The sequence below is a fragment of the Leptonotus elevatus genome, chromosome 10 (assembly GCF_054856555.1).
Source record: "Leptonotus elevatus isolate MCC_2025b chromosome 10, RoL_Lele_1.0, whole genome shotgun sequence".
Lineage (NCBI taxonomy): Eukaryota > Metazoa > Chordata > Actinopteri > Syngnathiformes > Syngnathidae > Leptonotus > Leptonotus elevatus.
Window position 1 is genome coordinate 8174960 of NC_141248.1, and position 26063 is coordinate 8201022.

Consider the following 26063-nt stretch of genomic DNA (forward strand, 5'->3'; position numbering starts at 1 on the left):
TTAACTAACCGCAATAATTGGAGTCAAAACAGTGCTTTAAACTCTGCTATAAAAACTTTGTGAAATAAGTGTAATTGTTACACATGTATCTGACTTGAGACCCAATGGTGCACAACATCAGCGACCTCAGACCTGGCAAGTGTATTCTGAGCCAATTTTTACACCTCTATTCTATTCTCTTACGACTAACCTTTATTGCGTGCTGGCGTGTCTTTGTCAGGAGTTTCCTCATCTTTCTTCTTGTTGCCCAGGTCACTGGTGTTCACGGTCACTGTGGCCTTGATTTCCTGCTGGGCCAGCTTCATGCGCTCATTAAACACCTTGAAGAATTTCTCTGACTTGTTATCGCCCGTCAAACGCTGGTAGAATGAGCGCTGGGGAAAATTGAAGGACTTCAGAATACGGAGGATTATGTATGAATTTAGCACAACATACTAAATTCAATCAATCTCCCCCACGATGATTGGCTATGGTGGCCTGTTAAACCCCAAAACGTGCATCTGTCCTGCAGTTGGTGTGCTTTGGCAGCAGTTTATTCACGCTTGAAGCGAACGGCACCGATTCAGCTGGAAGCATGGACCGAGACCACCTCAGAAAGTGGGTCTTGGTCCCTTTGTTGATTTACACCAGGATTCATTTGTGTGTATTCACACCTGCATAAAAGCTCAGGACCAGCGTGGGAAACAACCTCTGGTCCATTTAAAGCGGGACCAAAGAGTGCAGGCCTGAATACACCCTTCACCCAAATGTTGTTTGCAAGTGGGAAATTATTAAGAATTAACGGGAGAGTTTTCAGTGGGGTGGCATTCAAATCTTGTTTCAAAACTGCAAGCTCCATCTAGAAAAGGGAAGTCAATCCTAATTTTTTCCCCCTCCAATATATTCTATGGACCACCACTAGTCACAAACATAGGATTCTGATTATCACTGTGTTTGAGAAATATGAATTAAGCAGCAAAATCCACCCATTTTATCCATATTAGAGGGCGGGTATTTTGCCACTTGCTGTTGACAGAAAATGACATCACAGTTGCTCAGGGCTCAGACCACCAATCACTGCTCACCTGTTTTCTGAATTTGGCCATGTGATGTTCGCAAGCTGAGCTGTGACTGGTTGTACCTGAGACCTGAGCAATTGTGATTTCATTTTGAGTCGATAGAAAGCCTATTAGGCAAATGTTTTTGTCCTGCTTTGGACAAGAAGACCTCTGTCCTAAAAGGGGGCAAGGCAACCTCCATCCATCCATCCATTTTCGTGACCGCCTGTCATTAAAAATAGAAATGTAGCATACCAAATGAAGAGTAAAACACCTACATGTTTAACTCGGAAACAATACAACAGATACTCTAATTTGTTATAGGCAATAAACAAATGAACTCCTTCACCTAATGGTTAAGCTTTATTATTTAGATTTTCCATTTGAGCCGATTGCCCATAAGCTTATAGTAAAGTGTTAAATACAGTAATAGAATGGAAAACTGTGAACCTTTACCACTTCCTTAGATTCAAGACAATTGATACACGGGTATCTAACAGGACAGTGAACCCCTTTGTTCTCTGACCTTAGTGCACAGTCAACAAGTTAAATGACTTCATTTGTACTCAGTAGGCCATCTGCCATGGCCACTTATTGTTCACTTTCGTTCCACAATGAGGGGGGGGGGGGGGGGCACCCACTTTTTGCGCCATTCAAAAGTAAATTATACTAGCACTTCATTTCAACGACAAAAGTTCTCCAAGCATAATCCTACAATTCCAGTTTCTTGTTTTAAGATACTTAACATTCCCCCAAAAATATTTTAGAGGACTCAAACTCTTGACAACTACAATTGTAAAACTACAGATGACATGCACTTGTCGTACACGTCTTACGAAAATACGCTTCCAAGCCTCAAGATAATTCCCGGTTGAGACATGCGAACGTTAATATTTACTTATACTTCTCACCTTCCATCCTGCACCCTCTCTTGCACTCAGTCAACCTTGCTTACCTGAATGACTGTGTTTCCACCCTCTAGCAGGGCAATGGCGAGCAGTATGTTTTCTTGGAAGATGCGATCGCTGGTCGCGTTCATGATGAGGTCAATAACCAGGTCAGAAGCTCCCTCTTTATCCAGGTGGCACTGGACCTCCGCTAAACTCAGTTCGCTTCGCCCTCCCACCCCAGGGCTCACAACTAGAGTCACAAAAAAATAGATAATCACTCATTATAGATACTTTTGACAAAGTACATATCGTAAAATGAGCTAAAATGCTGTTAAAATCATAATTAATTTAATAGTTTAGATATTTTCCCCTAGATACATTTGTAACACATTCAGCCACGTCTGAGTAAACCTTGGATATAATTATTAAAAATAAGCAAAAAGGATTTATGGGTTTCCATGTTGTGTCAATGTTCTATTGCAGATATAGGCTGTGATGTTACATATAAACTATCTCCAAGTAGATGTCTGCGTCTAATTGTCATAACGCACACACATACAACACCCAAGTTCAATGAATTTGGATTTTGTCAATCTTAGACAGCTGGGATAGGCTCCAGCACGCCTGCAACCCTCGTAAGGATAAGCGATTCAAATAATAGATGGATGGGTGGATATATAATTTTCTTTTTTCTAATTCCTTCATTTTCACCAGGGCACATATGTCACAACACCCACCTGTAAGAGCTTTTCCGTGTGATCCAGTAGAAAGTGGACTGTTGCCAAAGGGCGTGTGACTATCTCTCCTCTGTCCAGATTTGATATTTCCATAGTATCGGTTTACCAAGATCTGCCGCAAAGCTTCTCCCTATAAGGACAATATACAATAAATGTTTCAAGTCTATTTATAGTTTTGTTTGTTTAGTTATGATCATCATTTATTAACCCAGCATATCACATGTCCTAGGAGCATATGAAAGGACCATAAAAGAAGCTACAAATAATTGACATTATAATTAAATGTCTGCTTTTAAGATACCTTTGACACTGTCATGTTTTTTAGCCAGTCAAAAAAAGATAAATAATGTTTTTTTTTTGTTTTCCTTTTTGTTTTTAGCATAAAATAATTCCCTGTTGAAAGCAATTCATTAAAAAAAATACAAAGTAAGAGTCACATGAGCCCATAGGTTGCCTCGTTTGGACAAAATTTGTTACAACAAAACCATAGGCTTATTCACTTATGCCTTCTTTCTGACCTCTGTTGGTGACGTTCAAAGGTCACCACACTGATGCATTTGGAAAGGAATAGTCAGGATGTCTTGGTGAAAATCAATGCAACATCTAACCAGTGTTTCTCAATCCTGGTCCTCGGGGAACACTATCCAGCCTGTTTTATCCATGTCTCCCTATTCCAATACAAGTGATTCCAATGATCAGCTCATCAGCAAGCACTGGAGAAACCTGATAACGATCCTCACCTGCATTGGAATAGGGAGACATGGAAAACAGGCTGGATAGTATTCCCCGAGGACCAGGGTTGAGAAATCTGATCTAATCTACAGTACATAGAGTCCGCTTAGAGGAGATGTAAAAACAAAAGGTACTTGTCCATAACACAATTAGCTATTGCATCAAACCGTTGGGCCAGAGGGTGAGTGAGTGCCATGCTGTGGAGGCTGTTTGACTGGGGTTACTATGGAGTTAAATTAGGGTTAAAAGTTTTGTACTTCAAAAAATAAAATTTGAAACTGAAAATTCATGTTTTGATCTTGAATTTCACAAAATATTAAAATGTATTCAAAATAAAAAGAAGTGTGCAGAATTTTTTTTGGGGGGGTTACATTTAATTTTGATTTACTTTGATTATTCTTTTAAATAAATTATTTTCACTTTTTGCTTCCATGTATATGTTGACATTTGGGGTTTTATTTTTTTTTCAGTTGCATGTTTTCTTTTCAGATCATTCCAAATTTTCACTTTAAATCTCACGTTCAGATTGTTTTCCCTCAGTTTAAAATCTGCTTTTTGAGTTTCAGACATTTGACCCGAATGTTATGTGGGGGGCGTGGTATCAACTGAGCGGTGCATGGAATCATGAGTGACAGCTGAACAAAAATGCTTGGAAACTCTCCCAGTGGAATAGCCTTCAGGGAACATAGAAAAAAAAAATCGAACTCATTACATTATCTTTATACATTTTTAGATTTTGTGAAATTCAAGATCAACACATACATTTTCAGTTTCAAATTTCATTTTTTCCAAGTACTAAACTGTTGACCCTAATTTAACACCATAGGTCACAAAGTTTGTTAATTTGTCAGCAGAAGATGGAACCCCGAAGCAGCCCAAACAAAGTACCTACCCTCTCCTGATCCTCCAGTTGCTTCTGAGGCTGGTTGGGGTCAAGCTCCTTTAAAGGGTGAGTTGAGTTAGTAGAAAGCAGTTAAAAAAGTGGAAGGGTTGCTATTTGTTAATACAGTCCACATTAGATTTACATGCACACAGGGCGTTAAGTGCAAATAACATCATGCGGGGTAAGTTAGTGTCATGCAGGCTGGCTAATATACTGTATGTACCAATCATATTAAAACACACCAACATGTTAAGGAAATGACTGGATTGGTAATTTCCAATTAAATTAAAACAACAATATGCTGTTTTAAATTAAGCTGCTATTTTATCATCCTTGATCAACAAAACAAAACAAACACACACACAAAAAACACTGCCATTGTCAGCAACTCAAGGTTCCGGCATGTTGTGAATCCTTCATGGCTATAAATTATTTGACTCTGGTTGTCTTTTATTTTGTCAAGAGTGTGACACGCTGCCAGTAAGGGAGACAAATAATTGCAATGAGGGGGACACGAGCAACTGTCACATACAATGAATACATTTGTCACACACAAAAAGCAACATCTAACTTATTCCTTCACACACAAGGCTCACTGACACAAACTCTGGATTTAAAGAAAAACAGAATGAGTTGAAAATGTATGGAAAATGTATGGGGAAAATTAGACAGTATTAAGATTTTACAACAGAAGCAATGTTAATGTAGATAAAAGGAGAGCAATGGGGTTGAATTGCCGGTATTACACCACTATGACACATCAACAGTAGTAACCCATAATAGGGCACCAGGTCAGTATAGATAAACACACCTCATCAGGGATTTCAGGTTCAGGTGGAGGTGCCAGCTGATAGGGAATAAAAGGATGATGTTAGTCAAGTTTTGAAGATGGTCAGTTAGTGATGGTGCTACAGTACATGGCAGTCACGTATCTCTTATGGCAACAATTAAACAATGCAACAAAACATTACTCTCTTTAGTAAGCGCCAAGCATTCACACAATGCATTCACACAACACACATTATGCATGCACATGACAGAAAGACACAGGTATAAATAAGGAAAAAGATGGGGATGGGATTGCAATGCGTGTTGCATTGAATTATGCATTTCCTGGGGCAATGGTCCCCAACCAACGGGCTGTGTTGTTTTATTGTCCTAGAAATACTATTGTAGCCTTCACCTGACTGATACCTTTGAATAATGAGATCTATTTACCATTTCCCAGTCACTGTGAGTGAGCTGCAAACTGTGCCACACATATCATACTGGTTACTCGCTGTGGCAACCTCTGACTGACAGCAACCAAGCCCAAAGTCAAACAACAATAAAAATATTTGGGGAAAAATATGCCGAGATATGTTTCTTGGGAGTCCCAAGATGGCGGGCCCGCGGCTTCAAAAGTCTCGGGCTGTGTCCAAACGTGCACCCTACTCCCTATATAGTGACCTACTGAGGGATCACGCCATTTTATGGGGGTATCCGAATGTCCAGGGAGTGAAAATGTAGGGCACTCAAAATTACCCATGGTCCATTCTGAAAAGTAGTGAACATCGATACTATATACTACGGAAATAATTAATTAGTTTTAGTTGAAAATATGTACAACAAAGGAACGGAAGTAGTTTTAAAACATTTTCATTCACAATTAATAGTCCGAGATTTATGCGCCCGAGCGTCACATATCACGTGACCACCGTGCCACGTGATATGCGACGAAGAGAAAGTAGTGAGCTGGCTGTCTGAATCGCCAAACAGAATGAGTGCATTACATATTAGGCTACTATATAATGTTGGGTTATGTAGTGAATGAGGGCTTAGGGGAAAAGGGTGGGCATTCAGACACAGCCTTGGCATATGCCCTATCCAGTAAGGATGAGCCTTATGTTGTTGTGCGCCCGCTAAATGGGCCGTGAGGAAACAGAAGAGCTATGAAATATGCCCGCGCATTTTGCACCGCACATGAGTTTAAACTGACAGACTGTTGTGAGCGGAAATAACCGGTGTTGTTTAACTGCTGCGGTTATATAATCCTGACGTTTAAAAACCACGGTTAATTGTAAAACCGCTTAACAGCTGCACCCCTAATTCTATTGACACCGAGTATCTAAAAAAACAGTGACCAATCGTCACCAAAACATGCACATTATGCACATTCCTACTCTTGTCCACCTCAACCTGTGAAAATATAAAAGCGATCGGCACATTATTTGGGATTTTATCGACATAATGTGAGCCTCCTATGAGGAAAAACATTATCACCTACACAAAATGAAAAATATTGAGCTGATTGTTGTTTTTTACTTTAACAGGTCGGCGTGGACAAGAGAATTTTGGTGGCGATTGATCTCCGTTTTTAGACATTTAGCGACTAAAGTTTCCAGGCAGGCAGCTAGCTAGCAGTTACGAGTCACGAGTATGGATTTAAATGGAAACCATAACAAAGTCACAATTGTGCATTACTTAAATGTGACCAGAAAACAAAAAATTATAATACATAAATAATGTACCAGTATATATATTTTTTATTTTTTTTATTAGCACTTTTTTATAATTGGAGGTAATGCAAAAACCATAGCTTTTTCTCTAGGTTGTCTACCATATCGGCAAAACATAGGCATAGGCCCCATAGGTGTGAAAGTGCATATAAATGTGTTTCTCTTATTGATTTTTGCACTCAAGCGTAATTAAGTGATCACAACAAGAACATAATACAACATAACTACAGTTCTTTAAATGTGCACAGCTGGTCAAGAGTAAACAGAGTGTAGGTCATATTCCCACACTGAAAAAGCACAAATGCATTGTACTTGACCATATGGAGGAATGACAGACTCATACATTATGCATATCATGAGCTATGCAAATTTGCAGTACACGCTAGATTTCAAAATAACTAATAAAAGGAACTAATAGGCTACTGGCCAAATACACCGGGCATGTACAACTGGTAAAGCATCATCACAGAAATTCTGAATTCTCTCTTTTGATACTGTTAATGTATTTTTGGTCAACACAAACTGTGTGACTGATCACAGTTACGTTGGTGGCCTTGAGGCACATAGCCTACAATTAATACCAAAATAATTGCATTAATTGATACAAAAATTGACTGAAATCACTCATTGTACCATAGGGTATATCAGTGTGAGGCAGGATTTGTCATTGTACTTTGGAACACACAAATGCTATTTTATGTAACACCTTGAAATTAAATATCTAAATCAGCAGGCATAGATAGAATGCCTGGAGAGAAAAAAAAGTCAATTTGACTGAATGTGATGTAACATGTAGATACCCGGAGTATTTAAAGCAGTTCAGCCGGGATGGGATGGGTTAGGCTGCTGACAAAGCTCACAAATAAGATGCTATGCTAGTAAGCACGTTATTGCTATTAGTGAAGGGTGGGAGTGATATGTGTGTTAGTTAAAATAAAAATAATCAACCTCAGCCACATCCATTTCATCATCAAAGGCAATCAGCTGGAAGAAAAAAAATATATAGAGGGAAAATTAGTACAGCTCAATTAGTGTGTTAAAGGGGAAGTCAATTTTTCATAATAATATGTTATATGTGACCTCACAAGTCTGATCAATTTTACATTTGTGGAATATGAGTTATGCAGCAAAATTCTGCCGTTTTTATCCGACTCATCACAGTTTATCTGTTTTCTGATGCTGAGCTGTGATTGGTTGTTACCTGACACCTGAGCATATGTGATGTCATTTTCACTTGACAGCAAGTGGCAAAATGGCCACCTACTGATATTGGTAAAAACAGCTGGATTTTGCTGCTTAACTCATATTCCACTAATGCAATATTAACCAGAATACTGAATTTAGACTAGTGGGGGCTGCATAGAACATATTATTGTCAAAATGTTTTTGTTTTTTGGGGGAGGGGGTGTGGGGGTGTGACTTCCCCTTTAAGCTCATTCACACGCACACACACAAACACAACATGCAATGTTAGTAGATGCTGTTAAGATACAATGTGCATGAATCACTAAAGATTTGAGCGGCTGTAACCAAGATTTGCACGCTTAATGTGAATTCTCAAATCTGAGACCATTGTGATTCCTGATTTTTCAACTTTAAATATTGCATCTGAAAGGCAGGTGCAATCAGCACTCAAAGCAATGCCAACACAGCGCGGGAAACGTAAGAGGCAGCAGAAAAACCTTTCCATTGTGCAAATTCCATAAACGAAAATGATCTCAACACATTGTCTCCATTGTCTGTAACACAATTATGAATGAGGCAACATCGTGTTGCCGTGTGTTCTTTGAATCACTAATAATCCCATAAATTCAGACAACCACTGTCTCTATTAAAAAAACAAGATATATAAATGAGAACACAAGCAATATGTTTATGAAATTAATGGCTGCATCACCAACTGTTAATACAGAAACTGTTGATCAACTTCTGGATGAAATCTCAAATGTCCTGGATGCTGTTGCTCCTATTAAAACTAAGGACCATTTCATGCCGACTGAAAACACCTTGGAGGTGTGCTAAAAACATGACTTAGAAATTAAAAGTGCAGAAAAGCGGAGCGAAAGTGGAGAAAAACTAAACTCCAAGAGACAATGTCTTTGTAATTTTAACAAAGAGCTAGTAAAAGCTAGACAACACTTTTTCTGAAATCATTAGTAAGAACCTCCACAATACGTGCACTTCATTCGTCTTGGTTGACAAACTTACAAATCCCTCAAATGAAACAGCGCCAGAACTCCTCTCAACGGATACACGCAATGGATTTGCCTGCTACTTTAGCGAAAAAGTATCAGGTCAAACATCGTCACAAACTACATAAATACTACACAATGCAGCACTTAAAATCACCCAGGAATAATTCAATTACCATGACAGAATTTTTTTCAGTGGGTCAAAATACTATAACAGACTTCAGACGTCATGTTCAGCAGTTGAAACCTTCCACGAGCCGTCTTGACTCAAAACTATTGTGAAACCTGTTCAAATTGATTTACAGCAAATAATCAACTGCTCACTTCAATCAGGTGCACTTCCTAAATCTCAGAAAGTAGCCCACCGTCACGCCCAATCCAAAAAAGAGAACGTTAGATGTCTCCCTGTTAGCAAATTATAGACCTCGAACCTTCCCTTCTTTACCAAAGTTGTTTTAAAAAAAGTGGTTTTTAATCAACTCACTTTAAAATGTACACATTCATAGTGCAACTTTTTTTTTTTTTTTTACCATATGGCTATGACCGGGCAATAATGTGTGGTTTTAGGTTGCGTGTGTGAAGAGCTGACGTAGTCGCGGGACCAGGTCGTAAGCGTTTGAGTAAGTAACGTAAACAGTCATTGTATTTCCGGTTGTTGATAGAGAAGTACAGAGAAGGTCAGAAGGAGCTGCATTGTGTCTTTGTAGATCAGGGGAAAGCTTACGACAGGGTGCCCAGAGAGGAACTGTGGTTTTGTATGAGGAAGTCTGGAGTGGCAGAGAAGTATGTTCAAGTGGTGCAGGACATGTATGAGGACTGTAGACAGTGGTGAGGTGTGCTGTAGGAGTGACAAAGGAGTTCAAAGTGGAAGTGGGACTACATCAGGGATCAGCTCTGAGCCCCTTCTTGTTCGCTATGGTAATAGACAAGATGACAGACGAGGTTAGACAGGACTATGATGTTTGCAGATGACAGGAACAGGTGGAGGTGAAACTAGAGTTGTGGAGGTTTGCCCTGGAAAGGCGGGGAATGAAGGTTAGAATCAGGAATGAGTACATAAGAGGGACAGCACGTTAGAGGCTTTGGAGATAAAGTCAGAGAGGCCATACTGAGATAGTTTGGACATGTCCAGAGGAGAGATAGTCACTATATAGGCAGAAAGATATTGAGTTTTCAAATGCCCGGCAGGGGGTCTAGAGGAAGACCAAAGAGGAGGTTTATGGATGTAATTATAAGGACATGAAGGTAGTTGGAGTGAGAGCAGAGGATGCTGAGGACAGGGTTAGATGGAGGCAACTGAATTGCTGTGGCGACCCTTGAAGGGAAAAGCCAAAAGGAAAAGAAGAAGAGGAGTGCCGTCACGGACAGTCAAACACGCTCTCTGTGTTTGAAGCGGTTCAAACTGAGACGCATATTATCCAAATTGAATATAAAACTACCTCCTGCGTGTAATTTAAATCTGTCCAGCAAAAATATGATTTCATGTGCTTTGTGACTGTTAAGACTGCAAGAGTCATCCAGTTTCAATCTGGATGGGCTAAAAATCTGATTTTTCCTGGCAGTCTAAAAAAGGCCTAAAATAGCCTTTTATCAGCTGAAAAACATATCCAGACTGAAGGACTGCATGCGCCAAGCAGAGCAAGAGAAGCTTATACATGATTTTATCTCCAACAAACTTGATTATTGTAACGGCCTTCTGACTTGACTCTCTAAAAAGAGCATCAGACAGTTGACGCTCATTCGGAACCTTGCAGCTCGGGTTCTGACCAAAACAAAGAGATCAGAACATATCACTCCAGTCCTTTAGGCTTTACACTAACTCCTAGTCAGCTGTGAAATAGGTTTCAAAATTATGCTACTGTTCTATAAATCACTGAATGGTTTGTTGTCCTGAGTATATTCAAGAAATGACGATTGAATATAAACCCGGTAGCGCCCTCAGATCTGCAGACTTATGTCAATTAGTGGAACCCAGAGTCCAAAGTCTTTGTTAATGTAAAGCACATTGAGTTGCCCTGTGTCTGAAATGTGCTACAGAAATAAAACTGCCTTGCCTTGTCAGTTGAGCAGTGCAATTCTGAAACTTCTGAATTGATATAAGGGCAGACTTGAAGGCAGTCACAAGAAGGAGTCATGTTTTATCACCTATACCAAAATTCTGTTCAACTCTGCATTTCCGTGCTTCTGCGGCATTTTAGTGAGCTGTGACAATTGGTGCTGTGTGTGTGCGTGTGTGCGTAAGCATGTGTGGATGTGTGTGATGTGAATTTTTGTTGTTGAATATGCTGTGTTGCATTACGAACAATAAAGTAACATCTCACTAGATCTGCTTTTAACTTGAATCACAAGATCCAAAAGTAATCAAGGTGGTAACATGGTAAAAGTACCCTGGAGCTTGGCGAAAACATGTGGTCGGTACCTTCTCTCTGTAGCCACGGTCCTTCGTCATCATCTCCCTGAGAGTCTGCAGTACTTTGATGCATAGGCGCTCCTCATTCTCCTCCAGCAACTGCTTGGTGTGTTTAATTAGTCTGGTATGCAGTGGAGAGAAAAACACCCATTATGTAATTTACAAGATGCGTCTTCAATTTCTAACCTGAACACAAAGGTAGTTGATTGGACTTTGACTTTGATTTAAAACAGATTTGGTAGTCGAAAAGATATCGGCTTATTTTATGGACTTGGAAATATATGGAAAAATAGTGACGCTAGAAATTGGATAAAAGCATCATTGGGTGTACTGCATAAACAATCTTAATTTTTGTTTAAAGTCTAAACCAAAATACAGGTTCACTTAAGGCTTAAAGTCGTTTAAACAATGCTTGCAACCTTTAAGTACAATACAGTTACACAAACACTTTCAGCACACTAATCTCCGACATTCAAATGACAGAAGTAGCCAATTTTGTTATTTTTTTAACGCATGCGCATTTTACTTATTATCTCCTTATTTAGTCTTTATGTTTTATATCTAGGGCATATGTGATTTATATATATATATATAACGCGCAGGTTAAACACAGTCATGGTTTTGAATGCCAGCATTATTGACTATATTTACCAAATTTGTTTCCCTTATTAAAAGAGAAGCATCTTCTTCAATATAAATAAATAACATACTATATATTGTAATTTCATACTTGGATATGAATCCTCCACTTTCACATTTCTTGCGAGCTTCTGTGTTCTCAGGGAAGAGCAACTCAGGACGATGTAGGACATCCACAAGTACCGAGAGCTCAGCTTGGACCAGCGGCCGTAAACGGTCCTCCAGAGCTGATACTATGTCCTGCAGATGAACATAATCGGAGAACAGGTTTGAAAATAAAGCCCTTAAGCAATCAATTAATTTACGTTTGAGTTCACAACACTTATAAATACTTTTTAGGTTTTGAATAAGTCTTTCTAGAAAGTTAGAACTACAATGCATCAAGTTAAATACTGTTTGACAAATGTGTGTGATTCATTCTGGTACAGAATAATTCTCCATAATAAAAAATAATAATACTCCAGTTACAGTATTTACCACAGACTGGTTTCTCAACATCTACTGGTTGTAGTAAAATAAATAAATAACATTTTAGCTTAGATAAATACTCAAGACTAGGCTTATTATATAATAAGGGCCTTGCAAAATGTATAGGTTGGCTGGTCAAGAGTTAAAACTAATAAATGACAACTAATGACAAGTCTGGATATTTTTATTAAACCTTTTAAGTTTTCTTCTGTTTCTATAAGTTGATTATAGTGTGGACTCTACAAACAATATGTATGTAAATATTAGACTTATTAGACTTTTTATCAAAATTGCAAATAAAAGAAACTGGATGATAGCCACTGGCTGGTTTGTTCTCATTTCATAAGAGTTCATGTAAGGTTAACGTGCGAGTCTTCTCCCTGTAAGTATGAGTAGTGGTCTCTAGCGCTCTAGCCAAATGACTACCTGCGACAGGAAAAAGGGATGAACTAGCTTTGATCATGGGATGTCAATGTGCACATTAAGCAAGGTTGAGAAATTGCTACGTCTGGAAACCGCACGCTTTAGTCAAATTGTTTTAGATTACTTTTAGAGGGTAGTCAGAGACTTCCAGTGTACAAAGTCATGTGTTACAAGAATTTGACACGACACAGCTCGGGTTATTGAAATTGTTTCCCAAAAAGTCAATGTAAAGATGTCTGCATTATTTGGTATGTTGCACTGTATTCATATTTGCTCACTACCCTTCCTTTTCTCTTTCATGACGTGATTAATCACAACATACGTTATACGAGGCACATGACAAGAGCAGCTACAGCTCCCTTTTCACAAAGTACCAGTAAGGGCTGAAATGCTGAAATCAAAATGAATAATGACCCAGTCTACCTGAAAAATTGACAAAACCAGAGGTACACTGAAAATGTTGATGTCTCTTTGCCCACCTGAAGCCTTTCAATAATGTTTCTATAGTCTTTGGAGGTCGGAATTCCGGAATCTCGTCTGGAAGTGTTCTTTGCCGACAGTTTCCAGTTGAGGAGGGTCTTCTGTACAACATTATTGGACTTGACGAATAAGTTGTTCACTTGGCTGTCCAGATCCACTGGGATGGCAATGGCTCTGCTCTTAGCTGCGTTGAAAATTATGCAAACTTGTAAATGGTTGACACATTTGGTGTATCGCACTTTTTATTATATCTAAACAACAATATGCTTCTAGGTTGGTGGTCCATAAGTGTAATATCATACCGACATCTGAGAGAACTTTGATGCAAGCTTCCACCGAAGCTTTCTGTACAGGGTTAAGCCAGTTACAGTGGAAAACTCTGAAGACCCCCTGCAGCAACTGTACAAACACAGGCTGTCGAGTCTGAAAAAAAGAGAGGTATATCATAATAATAGTTTTTGTGTAAAGGAGAAGTCAATCCAAAAATGTTTTTTACAATATTATGTTCCATTTAACCCTAATAGTCTAAACGCGGATAGTGATTAATATTGTCTTTGTGGAATATGAGTTAAGCAGCAAAATCTGCCTTATTATTATTATTTTTAACTCAGGGGGTGGCCATTTTGCCACTTGCTGTTACTTTGAAAATTACATCACAGTTGCTCAGGGCTCAAGTATAACGACCAATCACAGCTCACCTGTTTTCTGAAGCTGAGCTGAGTTGTTACCTAAGCCTGAGCAACTTTAACTTGATTTTCATCCAACCATTTCTCTGAACCGCCTATCTACACGAGGGTCGCAGGTGTGCTGGAGCTTATCCCAGCTGTCTTCGGTCAACAAATAAAATAAAGCAAGCAAAACGGCAGCCCCCTGAGATGGATAAGAACAGGTGGATTTTGCTTATGAACTCATATTCCATAAACACAATATTAATCAGAATGGCGTGTTGAGTCTAATGGGGGAATAATTTGAACATTTTGGGGTTGATATGCTTTAACATTGGTGGTGAATAACATGAGCAATATGACAATTACAGTAGATTCCCTGACTATGGTGGAGGGCTCTACAGATTTTAGTGAGCCAGCTGTTTGGACTCATCTGCACATCACACCAGCGGTTGTTAAATGTTGAAAGAAAAATCTATTGGCTGCTCTCAGCCCTAAAGGACAACAAATACCTCAGTTATCTTTCCCAGAATGGCAGCCTGCAAAAGAGGGTAGTGTAAAAAGAAAATGTAATGAAAAAAAGATTTTCTACTGGAGTGATGGAAATATTTCACTGGGAAACTACACCTAGGGCTTATGGAGTGACCATTTTAAGTCATTGTATCAGCTATACTCATCCACCCATCCATCCATTTTCCAAACCACTTATCCTCAACAAGGGTCGCGGGCGTGCTGGAGCCTATCCTACCTGCCAAACCATGTGCAACACACCCACAAATTAGGGAACATCAAAGTCACTGTGCTGACTAAGCCACGAGAAATTCACACAGTGTAGATAGAATACTTTTTCAACCACAATCTCTTGTATCACTTTACACAAAAAGTTGGTGGGCCACATGGGATAGGTTGGAAAATTTACGGGAAGAGTCAGTTACTTACATACATGTTGCGAGCCATCTACGCAGAAAGAGGAATTTCGTATTTTACAATGTTTACAATGTCAAATTTACATAAAATATCAATCATTAAATCAATGGGTCACAACATGAGCTTAATCAAATGGATCAAAACTATAATTTCAAAAATAATCTCGTTCTGATACAAAAAAATTATTAAAGAATTTCTTTATTGTTGTGATTGTATGTTTGCTGGGGTGTGCAATAGCACTGTTGCTTTTGGCACTCTAGTCATTTAAGCAAAGCAAAATATTAGAAACAGCTATCAGAATGAGTGGAGGTTTATACTGTAATCCAACAATTAATATACTGTTGTAATAATACACCATTAACAATTTTTTTAGTTTGTCTGCATCTTGTGGATTGGATCTCATTAGTGTTTACGTTGTGACTGGCCTACATACTGATTATGTGTATGATGATGGTTCTTCTTTCAATCCAATTAAACACATTCAAAACCGACAAGTCAAAAATACAATTGTTGACAGATTGCAAAGCATGTAAGACGCAACTCTGTGTAAAATGCATTACATAACATGCTACTGTTTTAATTACAGCATATTTAATGCCAAACATTTCTTGTACCTGCAAGCTTGTGCTCTGATCAGAAAAAGGAGAGCTGAAGAAACATGTGACGATGCTCATGACTGTCTCAGTTACATAACACTCCAATATGGTATCTGCATGCTTCCTGTCACTGGTGTTGTTGCACACCTAGACATAAATAAACACTTGTGATGCATTGGATCATATCTCTTTTTCATGAGTGACACTAGGGCTATTTAGCACAATCTCCATTCATTTTCTTACTTCCAGGTGCCATGCTTTGCTTACCCGACAAATGTCCACCAGGAAGTTTTCAAACAGCTTCCACATGTGGTTTGATGTATAAATCTCCTTCATTTCCACTTCAGTGTCGACATAGCAGTGGTTCAGAAAGTTGATATAGGCAATCTTTACCTACAACATGTGAAAACCTTGTATCAAAGAAATCTGCAATACTGAATTAATTCCAACTAAAATAAAAAATAAACTTTCTCACCTCAGGAATACAGTCCTCATGCGTGACAACCCGCACAATGTCATCCAACGGCAACAGGGAGTTACATTTGATCTCAGTGTAGACATTTTTGCCCTCAGTGCAGACAGCTAACAGTTCAACCAGGTGGATGTGGTACATTAAAGGGCTGTTTTCGTCCATACGGTCCCGCTCGGAGCGCATCATTTGAATTAATGTTTGAAAGGACGCACGATCGTTGTAGAAGACCAGGACATCCTCACCTGAGTTCACAAGCTGAGGGGGTCAGAGTCATAGCAGACAACTGAAATCAGTGGCATACAACCATTTCACATCAGTCCAAGAAAAATTGCATTCTCAAAAATGACTACTGGAACATACTACAACTCAACACCATCATCTGATTGTGCGATTAGACGTAATTGGACATTAGAATGAGCCTTGATGCACAACTTGTAGTTCATAAAAAAACAAAAAACTCAAACCTCAGCCATGACAACGTCTTGACACTTTTTGATGAACTTATTCTCAGCCTTCACAATGGTTTGAAGAAACTTAAGGTACTGGACATGTCGACCGTGTGTCTCAGCACAGTGGACAAAGTGTTGAACCACACGGTCATTGATCTCACTGCACAGTTGGAAGTTATTCATGAAAATGTGCTGCATTGTAATGGCCTCTAGAATCTGAAAGAGCAGAAAAGCACAAAAAAATGAACAGCATAAGAAACACAACTAATTCAAATGACTGATAAAGCTTAAAATTAGGTCTCTATCAATGGCTAGAATCTGATTTGGGTGTGTCCCTCACCCCTGGGTTAAGAAAGAGGTTGATATGCTTGTGAAGAAGAGCTTGGTTTTGCTGGTTGCCTGCACAGAAATTCTGCAGAAACTCATGAGCCACTTTCATGATATCTTGCATGCGAACATCCTCACCCTGTTGTAGAAAACACATAATCTTTCCTTTTTCCCCCTAGAAATATTATTATGCATGTGATACAATCTTCAACCTCTGAACTACATAAGGACCTTTTCATATGGAATCTGTAGAAGCTCTAGCACTACGCAGTGAGCTCCCATGTTTCTCAACAGCCTCTGTTGCTGTTTCTTACTCTTCTTCCCTGAGCTCCCTTCCTGGACGCACAGCATACTGAGACGCAGCAGAATCTGGACAGAAATGGGAAATAAGATTTAAAAACAAAGAAAACAGCTCAATAACTATACATGATAAATTAGTATACCTCTTTTACAACCCTGTAGTTATAGTTACTAGTGCCTTCTGTACCGTTCTTGTCAGAACCGAGTGAATCCCCCTGTAAAACAAAGAACATGGACGTGTTAACTAATTACAGTATTGGACTGCATCAACTCAATTTACTGATTTGAAGCTACTTATACGGCACCTGTTAAACCCTCCATATAGTTTCTCAAAGGTACAGACACATAAACAACCTAGATGACCAACTAGGTCCTTTAAGCTTTGCCTAGGTCACAGGTGTCAAAGTCAGGTCCTCCACGGATGGATGTTTTCAAGGTTTCCCTACTCCAACAAACCTGATTCAATGATCATGATCATTATCAGGCTCCTGCAGAGCTTGCTGATGAGATGATCATTTGAATGAGCTGTGTTGGACTAGGGAAACCTCTAAACCATACAGGACCCCATCCCTTGAGGTTGACACCTGTGGCCTAAGTTGTAGCTCGGAACTGCTGACACTAGCATGTAACATTAAATTGTAGCAACTTTACCTTCTTTTTGTTATCTGACTCAGAGGCTCCATCACCATCCATCCCATCTTCTCCCTGTCTTTTGTAAACCCACAGCTCGGACTTCTCCACAATGGACCGCAATTGGTCGAGGTCTGATTTGATCTGCTTGTAGTTATCGACATCCTGCCTGGTCACAAGGAGCTGGACCTACGGCATATTTTGATACACAGGATGGAGGGTTTACTTTCCTTACCTTTTAAAACATTTAAATGTTCAGAGGTGGGTGCGTCAATGAATTTTGAGCGTCTGTCATTCGAGAATTGTCAACAGTCGGGACTCCCTTCCGTCATCGTGAATCCGTCAATATTTCAAGCCGAACGGCGGCGTAAACGTTAATCTGTCATTCGTCATTCCTCAGCAAAATGGCCATCGCTCAATGTTCCCGTCATTCGACGTCACTGACGAGCTGACGGAATGTCCACCTTTTTTTCCTAAACTTAATCTTAACTTCATGCCTGCATGGAACTCTATACTCTCGGTATTATTGAGACCTAGTGGTAGAAACGGTGCACTGTGCATATCTAAAGGGGCTCAACGTGTTCCAATATTGAGACTAGGGATAGACCGATTATCGGTTGGGCCGATTATCGGCGCCGATATTCATCATTTTGACGAATGACGGCATCGGTCATTTTGAAGAATTATACAGCCGATAATGGATCCATTTAAAAAAAGTGTTCAAGGGGAAAAAAATCAGGGAACTGATTACTTACATTTTTATAGATGCTTCTGACCCTGGGATCTCTCTGCACGTTGTTTTTGTTTGAAATTAAAACTAAGATACCAGTAAGTAAAATTTTAATACTTCAGATATTTTGAAATTTAAAATACTTTATTTACTATAGCAAACAATTGGGAGCTATTTACTTAAATTTTTGTTCAACTTTTGAAGACATGCTACTGCCCCTGTAAAATCGCTGAACTTTTTTTTATATTTGTAAAACAAAGATGTCTAAGAACTAAGACTTTTTTTTTAACTCCAATAAAAAATTGTTTTAACTAAACGTTGTTCAATAAACATATTCTTAAATGAATAAACAAACAAACAAACAAATAAGAGCTAAAGTTTGCATTTTTACAATTTTTGATGCCAATATTTTCCCTTTTAGTGAAAATGAATATCGGCTCCAAATATCAGTTATTGGCGTCCTTGACTACGGATAATCGGTATCGGTATCAGCCCTGAAAAAAAACGGTATATTGGTAAATCAGTCTATCTTTAATTGAGAACACCTGCAGACAAAATTAATCACCATTATTGAAGGAGACAGTGGTACATTTTATCAATTAGCTGAAACAATTATCAGGAATGAAAAATCCTACTTATACAGAGAAGTCACTCATCTGACGTTAACATTAAGTGCAGAACCTCTTTTCCTATCACTGCTTCCTGTCGTATATGGCTGAGAAGTCATTGTTTGTGAGACCAATTACTGTCATAGTTTCATGAAATAAAATGCCAAACATATTAAAAATACAAACAGGAACACATCTAAGTAAAAAGCAGAATTTATAACTGTGAAGAATTCACTGTGCTTTTTAGACATGGTTTCAATTGATGTGCAATGGTCAAATGGAGATCACCCTGATTGCCCGATGATGTCATGTTTCGGCAACTCCAATCGTACAAACCACATTACACCCTATTAAATAAGAGTGATGTGCTCATTTATTAGTTTATTTGTTCATTGAATTCACCTGGAACCTTCGTCTCCATGTAATAAAGATATTGACAATTAACTTAACTTTGATTTGTGTTTTGATATTTTTAATGCAGGCAGGAGCTCTCTTTATCAATAGATGCATTTGCTTTTATTACACAATCCCATCCATCCATCCATCCATCCATCCATCCTGTTCGTCCAATTTCAATTATAGTTCATTTATTATTATTTGTTAGACAAATTATCCAGTATATACTTCATTACATTAAAGATATGTTAATGATAATAGGCACACATGTTGGCAACATAAACTTGTTTTTCCCATGTGTGTAAATTTATTTGATTATGTCAATAATATTATTTATGGTAGCTGGGATACATTATTGATTTACTGGACCAAATACCCATTCTAATATTTAAATATAAATAAATAAAAAATCTTGTTATTGATACAAATATTAATCAAAGGCAGTGCTCTCCCACCAACCAGCATCTGCTGTCAACTGACTTGAGAGACATTACATAAGTGGGCATCCGTCAAGGTTTTATTTTTGTCATTCGTCAGTCAAGTGACAAGGATATTGATAATTACCTTGACGAACAAAAACCTACTTCTGGCAATGCTGAGTCCGTCAATGTTTCTAATGTTTCTCGTCAATCAGGGCAGCCGTCATTGACTGATTGACGACCCTCCCGTCAATATTGACTACGGATGTCCAGATCACACTTTTTTGGATCAGAGTCAGAGTCACCTCATTTTGCGATCGGCCGTCTCCGAGTCCCGATCCGAAACTTCGGCATTTTATTAAGGAGGGGGAAAAAAATCTGTTTTTTTATTTTTAGTAACTACCCCAACACCTTTTATATGGCGAGTAAACAGTGGTTAAACTAAGTAACATTTAAACCCCCTTTTTTGGCACATCTATGAGTTACTCAAAGGGCTATTATCAAGCAGTATATACATTTTTAACAAGAGCTTTATTTTTACTGTAGCCGTTTTAAAAGCAACACTAAGGAACTTTCAGTTTGCGTTGATTGTGGCGCCACCATATGGACAAAGTCGGTAATGTTATGCCTGAAGGAAGACCACGTTTCTCATTAGGACAAGCATGAGAATCAAATTGACTTCCGTCTTATGTAACGAATGGGTAAAGGGGGAAGTGACGTATGCCATAAAGCAGTCAGCAAATGTATAGTTTTTTTTGTGTGGCAGTGTTCCTACCATCCTCCTCAAAGTTGTTTAGTGCCAGTAAAAGTGATACAGGCCATGGCAAAGGTACAATTTAACTAGTTTTAAATCGATATATCATCAGAAGAGTTATGAAAATATTTTATTACGGTTGAAATGTTCCTTAGTGCTACTTTAAAGCCTGCTACTTAACAAATTGATGGGCTTACCTAATGTTGTTTTACTTAAGAAAGAAAATAAATACGGTATCGTAAAATCCGGCCTACATGGCGCACCTGACTATAAGCCGTGTGAGCCAAGTTTGGGGAATACTCGAGTTTGGTCCACACATAAACTGCACCCAACTGTAAGCAGCAGGTGTTATAATGTTACCGCACTAGTACATGAGGGTTCCCACTACCACAGAAGGGATTGTCGGGACATAGATAACTGTTTGGGAACGCAAAGTGTCCCATTTATTAACATCTGAGCAGTATTTGTAAGGTGCACAAATAATACAGTCACTAGTACAGTATAACAACAGTACAAAACTTACAGCGCTTGACGAGACAATAACTAATAACTGTTTTTAAATGTGCTTGCCAGTAAAGGTGCAATAATAACTGTACAAAAATACATTACTGTAACAAAAATAACCAGCCTTCTTTAGCGGAAAAGTCTGTCCTTACCGGTAATTCTCGTGCCATCATCTTCCTCTGCGTAGTACATAAAACCTTCAAACTCCTCTTACTCCGTGTCGGAAAAGAAAAGGTCCAGAATGGCCTCGTTAGCCATTTCCCCTCCTTTTGTGTCACTCTCAAAACCAAGAATCGAATGTCAGGATCGAACAGCCTCCGAACGGCTTTGTCAGCTATTGCGCCGTCCTCATCGTCACGCAGCAGTCCAGCTTTCCTAAACCCGTTGGTGAACGTGGATGTTATCACACTTCTCCATGTTGTCGGTATCCGATGGCAGACTTTAGCAAAAGTTGCTCTTTGCATGCGACCAGTTTTGGTGAATGATTTGTCACCGCTAGTCATCCAAGTCTCCCACTGAACACGCAGTGCCACTTTAAAAGCACGATTGACACTAATGCCTAGTGGCTGCAAATACTTTGTTGTACCCCCAGGAATCACAGCTGGAATGGAGTTTGTGCTCTTGATGGCTGTCAGTAATATGGGCCCTCATAATGTCCAAAACGAGCAAAGCTTTTTTCTTTTTCCTTTTTTTTTTTGCGAAAAAATCCCCCAGGTCACTTGCCATAACACTCATTCAGCCATTCCTTCATCACACTTTCCATCAACCACCCTCTCTGGTTGACTTTTACAGAGATGTCTTTCGGGAAATCTTCTTTTGGTACAGTCATCCGTTTAAAAATCACCATCGGTGGAAGTTTATGTCTGGATGCTGTGCAGGCCAGGACACAAGTGAAATTTGTTTTTTCGTGGCTAGTTGTCCTCAGTGCGACGGACGACTCGCCTTTCTTGTTCACAGTCCTTGTGAGAGGCAAGTCAAAAGTCAGAGGCACTTCATCCATGTTTATTATCTCGTCCGGTCCGATGCAATATTTGTTAATCTTTTTTCGCGTGAATTCGCAGAACAGTGCTATTTTCTCCTCGTGGTCTGGAGGGAGTTGCTGACACAGTGTTGTCCGTGCGCTGATGGATAGTCCTCTTCATCCCATGAAGACACCATGATGGTTCACCTTCAAAATCGTCAATATTCACTTAGCCGGCTGTTTTTGGCTTTCAGTCGGATCTGCACCATTGAAACACCCCGGCCATCTGCTCTCTGCGTGTGCACCCAGTCTTTGAGAAGGTCTTCTAGCTCGGGCCATCTGCTTTTCAGACCTCTGAAAGCTTTTTTTGGTCTTTTTGCATTGAATGAGTTCTTCCTTCAGTCACCGGCGCAGGGGCCGCAGATGGATCCGCAGGGAGGAAAAAGCTCGATCCGCCGAGATAACACAAAGCACGTCCAAGTCGCCAGCGCCTTATGGCGACGGGGATTGCCGGCTCCCGGTCGAAGAAGTCCAGTGGTGCAGCGGGGACGCAACGCATCTACTGTATATCCTTTCCGCCACACGAAATGTTTTCTTTGCGCACAGTGCAAGTCGCACTGTCTATCTTTCCATATTAAAGATAATAACTTATTATCATCTACTTCCAAATACCTCGGCGCCATTTCCTTGTTTAGCCTCGCCAGTCGATTACCTTAATAGCGTCACTGTAGCAAAGTGACGCCATGACGCACGCTAAGCTGTGTGGAAAAATTAAGTCTCACTTTGTTCCGCCGCGCAACTCCAGATTTAATAAAAAAAGTTATACAAAATAACCTCATGTATTTATCCGACATGACAACGAGACAACGTCCGATTCCGATCGAGTCAGCAACCACGTGATCTGGCCCGATTTCTGATCATGTGATCGGGTCATCCCTAGTATTGATGGAATGCCAACCTCTTTAAATGTTGAATCATCTGTGTTATACCCAGAACTGCAAGTTCAAAAAAAACAAAAACAGAGAAGGAAACAGCAGTGGTCAGCTCTACCTGTTTGAAAGCCATGAGAACTTCCTGCCTCTGGCTGAAGTGTCGGAAGAGCAAGTGAAGTGCTCCAGACACGAGAGGAGGGTAGTCATGCATGGTAAGATGTAGAAGCACTCTTAGGAAGGTACGTCCACCATGGTCATCCAGGTCTAGAGGAGTGTTTTCTTCACTAAATGGCGAGAGAAAATAACTTATTATTATACTTATAAATAACTAATTATCTTTACTGAATCCTGTGTCAAGCTTTTGTTTATGTAGCAAGTTGAGAATTACCTTCCTCCAAATATTCCTTCTGCCTGCTCCTCAATATTTTCAAAGTCAAGATTTCCTGAAGGGTTTAGATTTAGGTTTAGGATATTTTTGTATTTTAAAATGTTTAAGAATGCACTTGCACTGGGCCAACTCTTCTATGCTGACCATAGTTATGCTTCCCTTCTTGGTCCTCCACTGGCTTACAGTACTACTGTGATGTGCCAATCAAATTCACAGTATGAACGTCATACGCCACTGAATACACGGCAAGTTCAAGCGTACTGAGGCTGATGTCTACCATGGTTGAGCATGGCACAGTGCACTTGCATTCGTCAACCAGTCGAGATTTTTTAGTGTGCCCTCACATACCTGGCATCTGACTGGTGACATTAATGGTTCCGTTCTGGCTGGCAGCATTTTCTGACTGCTGGTTGTTTTCATCAAATTATCTTTTGAAAATACAGAGTAGGCAGGAAATCCTGTAGTCTAGCCGCACGTTTAGGATAAACTGAGGGAACAGAAGGTATAATTAAAACAGCGCTGGTTGTGAGTTCCAGTAAGAAGTAGTATTCTGCTGCCACACCTGTAGAATTTCAATGATTTTAAGCTTGGTGTCCATGACCATGATGTCTTCTCTCTCTGGTTCAGCTTGGGCTTTAACTACATCGCCCTCTGGCTGATGAGTTGGTATGGTGTGTAGCAAACTGCCTCCTCGCAGCACTACTTGGGTCATTAGCTCCCCAACTCCATGAAAGGACTTCATCACATTACTGCCAGCTACAGAAACACAAACCTCAACCATGATGGAAATACCATGAGTGAAGTGTCAAGAGCAAGATGCCAACCTTTGGTTTGCCCTTCTTTCTCAATCTTGTCGATGGGGTATACGATACTGACATGGACACAGTCTAAAATATTCAGCAGTATCTTTGTCAGCCTTAACAGGTCACTGAAGTTGTAGAACCCAAAGTATATGAGGTTCCTTGCCAGATTCACTACCTATTGAAAAATAAATTGACAACAATGGCTTACAGTGTATAGGAAAACTGGTGACCACATAACACAACACAATATGGTGATGTCTTTGGTTTTGTTAAATATCTGTTTGAGCAATGTCTGTGCAGTTATTCATTTATATTTACATGTTTTAAGTAAGTATATATATATATATATATATATATATATATATATATATATATATATATATATATATATATATATATATCCATTCTAAAAAATGTGCCTAAAACTTTTTAATTTTTGTCAACTAAAACTGGAGTAAAGCTATCGCATTAAAATAGCTCAAATGTGACTAAGACTACCAAGCATTTTCATCCCAAAAAATTAACACTAAAATGTCTGACAAAAGCAACACTGACGACATTTTTTCCTAGTGACGATGATATTTCCTCATAATATCAAAATATGTCATTAGAACAATGAAGCAATTGGCAATCCTGTCTCCATATCATCCCTATCTCCTATCTATCATCACCCTTTTTGTAAGCTAAATTTCAACTCCTGACTTAATTAACATTTCTGCAGCATCCAAGATGCAGTGTACCACATCATCTTGAAAGACAAAAGAGAAATTTTGTTGGAATTGAAAGCTCCAAACTAGGGATGATGATAACAAGCAGAATTGGCACATTTACATGAGCTTAAAGCACATATTCAATTGTGCTCCTCATCCCATAAATACATGCTCCATACAAATGTAGCATGATTTAAAATGAAAGAAAAAAAACAGGCTTATCATCAGTGGTATAAAATTAATTGGCAAGAGGTATACAGTAGTTACAACAAAGAACAAAATCTAACACAAATGACCACTTTTTGTTTTATGTATGTTGATTATTCAAGACAAAATACCTCAAAGGTAAGCTTGTTTTTCTCCTGGTCAGAGAAGGGAACATTTTGTGACACTACCTCTCTCAGGTAATTTTCTACAAAATCCATGGTGAGGAAAAATCGCTCTTTGATCTCATCTCTGCTGGTTCCATCATTATCATAGCTAGTAAGACAAATGGAAAGTTAGACAAGAAATGAACAGCACCACTTGGAGCAACATGCATGCAAATTAATCCTGCAACAAATTTAAGAAGGAACTCACTCGTCAATTGTAATTTGAGAGGGGATCTCAGACCAAAGACGAGCATATTTGACAGGTGTGACCTGCTCCTGGGGATCACGGTCCACATGCATGTGCAGCATGAGGCGACAGAAAGAGGCTCGCAAGTCATAGGGCAGATCCTCATCAGACATACAGCGAAGGATCAAATCCACATCCAGCTGCCCAGAGATCTTATTGATGGCCAAGTACTGACGGTCCAAACACATCCGGGCAAAAAGGTTGAGTTGGCACCTATCAAGAAATTGTGTGGATGACGTTTGCCAGCTACAGTATGTGTTTAGGTTTTTAATACACCCACATCATATAGAGCTGCAACAAAAAGTATGGAAACTCTTTCATATTATTTGGAATTCTACATAAAATGGTCACAAATGGGATCTGAACTTCAAAGTTACAACAATATAGACAAATTAAGTTGAAGTAAAGTTAAAGTCACTGGTTGTCACACACTAAGTGGGATGAAATTTGTTCTCCTTATTTGATAACTCCCCGAGGGAGCGGTG

General features: G+C 39.2%; 1 pseudogene; it reads right to left on the bottom strand.

Annotated features, from left to right (window-relative positions):
• Window positions 1-26063, bottom strand: part of LOC147166933 (inositol 1,4,5-trisphosphate-gated calcium channel ITPR1-like) — a 53976-nt pseudogene that overhangs the window by 20238 nt on the left and 7675 nt on the right.